Source organism: Macaca fascicularis, chromosome 9, assembly GCF_037993035.2.
Source record: "Macaca fascicularis isolate 582-1 chromosome 9, T2T-MFA8v1.1".
Classification (NCBI taxonomy): domain Eukaryota; kingdom Metazoa; phylum Chordata; class Mammalia; order Primates; family Cercopithecidae; genus Macaca; species Macaca fascicularis.
In genome coordinates, this window is record NC_088383.1 from 105,663,434 (window position 1) to 105,666,463 (window position 3,030).

The following is a 3,030-nucleotide window of genomic DNA, read 5'->3' on the forward strand; positions in this document are numbered from 1 at the left end:
TGGAATGCAGTGGTGCAATCACAGTTCACTGCCTTCTCAAAATCTTGGGCTCAAGCCATCTTCCTGCCTCAGACTCCTGAGTAGCTGGGACTACAGACATACGCCACCATGCCAAGCTAACTCAGTTCATTTTTGGTAGAGACAGGGTCTTGCTGTGTTGCCCAGGCTGGTCTTGAACTCCTGGCCTCAAGCAATCCTCCCACCTCAGCCTCCCAAAATGCTGGGATTACAGGCAGAATGCACCATGTCTGGCCTTGTTTTACTTTTTAATGTAAAACTAATATACATTTATCATGAAAGAGGAGGGGCTGGGCGTGGTGGCTCATGCCTGTAATCCCAGCACTTTGGGAGGCCAAGGCGGGTGTATCACAAGGTCAGGAGTTCAAGACCAGCCTGGCCAATATGGTGAAACCCCGTCTCTACTAAAAATATGAAAAGTAGCTGGGCATGGTGGCACATGCCTGTAGTCCCAGCTACTCCAGAGGCTGAGGTAGGAGAATCACTTGAACCCGGAAGGCAGAGATTGCAGTGAGCCAAGATCATGCCACTGCACTCCAGCCTAGGCGACAGAGCAAGGCTCCATCTCAAAAAGAAAAAAAGAAAGAGAGAGAGGAAAAGAGAAAAGAAAAGAAGAAAAGAAGAGAAGAGAGGAGAGGAGAAGAGAAGAGAAGAGAAGAGAAGGGAAAAGAAAAGAAAAGAAAAGAAAAGAAAAGAAAAGAAAAGAAAAGAAAAGAAAAGAAAAGGAGGTAAAGCAAGCCTTAGTTGAGGAATTAGCTAGTTCTGGATATGGACTGTGTTGGTGGGACCAGCTTAAAGACAGACAAAAAAGAATAGAAAAACCCGCTCCATCTCCTTTAGTGTTGCCTGCCTCCCCAGAAAAATATACTTTCCTAAAGGCGCAAATGAAAATTGTGAACCCAATGCTGACTATGATCTTTTTGAGGTCCACTGAGCAATGCAATATTCTCCTTGGGTTAAATTTGTGTTACATTTATCTGAATCGATTGAAATTCAAGAAACTATAGGCAAAAATATAATTAATACTCAGTGCAGAAAAATTAAAAATTAAAACAGCAAGTCAAAAGGCAAAAATAAAAATAAGCCGCAGTCAATCTCCTCAGTGAGCAGCAGCACCGTAACAACACAATGCGTTCAGGCTTTCCTGATGCTTCCATAGTAACAGGTCGACAGTCTCTCATCTGGAACTCCCCCAGGCAAAAATCCCTGGAACCACAAGGCTGTTTTGTTTTCGTGTTTGTTTTCCAAGTTTATAGTGAATTTATTTGGCTTCACCACCTGATCCAAACTGATGTGGTGCTATTTATATTCTTTAGTTATCTCACTTAATGTGAATACTCATATGTTTCACTGCAGAAATATTAATGAATTTGACTGTTGTGAGTTGCTACCTCAAGCACACTAAGGATATTCTGTAATTATGCACCTTTGTAAAATCTGAAAAAGTTTGAATCACAAAATACATTGACTCCCAAGGGTCAGAACAGTAGACCTGAACACTTAAAAGAAGTGATGACAGTGCTCACTTCGGCAGCCCATATACTAAAATTGGGACAATACAGAGAAGATTGGCATGGCCCCCACGCAAGGATGACACACAAATTCATGAAGCATTCCATATCAAGAAAAAAAAAAATTGTTTCAGGCCGGGCACTGTGGCTCATGCCTGTAATCCCAGCACTTTGGGAGGCTGAGACGGGCCAATCACTTGAGGTCAGGAGTTTGAGACCCACCTGATCAACATGGTGAAACCGTTTCTCTACTAAAAATACAAAAATCAGCTGGGCGTGATGGCAGGCACCTGTAATCCCAGCTACTTGAGAAGCTGAGGCAGGAGAATCGCTTGAACCTGGGAGGTGGAAGTTGCGGTGAGCCGAGATCACACCACTGCACTCCAGCCTGGGTGACAAGAGCGAAACTTCATCTCAAAAAAAAAAAAAAAAAAAAAAAATTAGCTGGGCATGGGGTCATGCACCTGTAGTCCCAGCTACTTGGGAGGCTGAGGCACGAGAATCACTTGATCCTGGGAGGTGGAGGTTGCAGTGAGCCGAGATTGCACCACTGCACTCCAGCCTCGGCGACAGATCTAAAAATAAATAAATAAAATAAAAATTTTAAGAATTAAAAAAAAATCAGTGACGATAAAACAATGATGCTATACAGCATCTACATGTTCCAGGCACTGCCAAGCACTTTGCATATATTAATCAAATGCTTGTAACAACTCTATAGGGTAAGTACTATTACCTTCATCTGCATTTTACATGTGAGGAACAGGATTACATTGTACCTACTGCTTCACGCTTGCTTTCTGCACTTAATATGTCTTGACCATATTTCAATTGAGTGAATATTCATCCACAGCATTGTGGCTGCATCATGTCCTGTTGTGTGGCTGTGCTATCATTTCACCTGTCCTCTGGCACTGGACACTTAGGTTGTTTCCATACCCTTTCTTTGTGGTGCATTTCTCTGTGAGCCCCTTCAGTAGAGACCTGTGAGTCATCCCCCTCAAACCTTTGATCATGAGAGGACAGCACACCCCAGTGGCTATTGGCTCCTTGAGAGGAAGCTGTATCTTCCTACCTCTTAACCATTTCCCTTTTAATTTATGTTTTATTTTTTCCTATTCTAACAGAAACGTGCTCATTCTTTGTACATCTCTGTCCAATCTCTCAGCATTTGAGAGATCCATTTTGCCATTGTTGGGGCAGGATCTGAGATGGCCGGCATCCTGCACTTCATGCAACACGGCCTCTTTGGTTTCCTGCCCTGAAATCCTGTCGGTTCTACTAACCTACTTCCCTCTCTGTGTGCCTTGGTTTCAGGTTAGCATGTCGTCTGTGTGAGATCTGCATCCCTATTGTCTGATGCTACATATTTAGTTGAATGGGTCCTCTTTTGATGTCTTTTAATCTTGATTCTTTTCCCAGAGTTGCCACTAAAATTGTCCCATGCCACCTGTGTTAGTTCCCTGTGGCTGCTGTGACACATTACCACAAATTTAGTGGC

At 43.2% G+C, this 3,030-nt stretch overlaps 1 non-coding gene across 1 annotated transcript; it reads left to right on the forward strand.

The window, feature by feature from the left end:
- Positions 1-1,536: 1,536 nt before the first annotated feature.
- On the forward strand, positions 1,537-1,643 carry LOC123566943 (U6 spliceosomal RNA). Its single transcript, XR_006689661.2, has one exon. It is a non-coding gene; the product is annotated as a U6 spliceosomal RNA (small nuclear RNA).
- Positions 1,644-3,030: the final 1,387 nt, after the last annotated feature.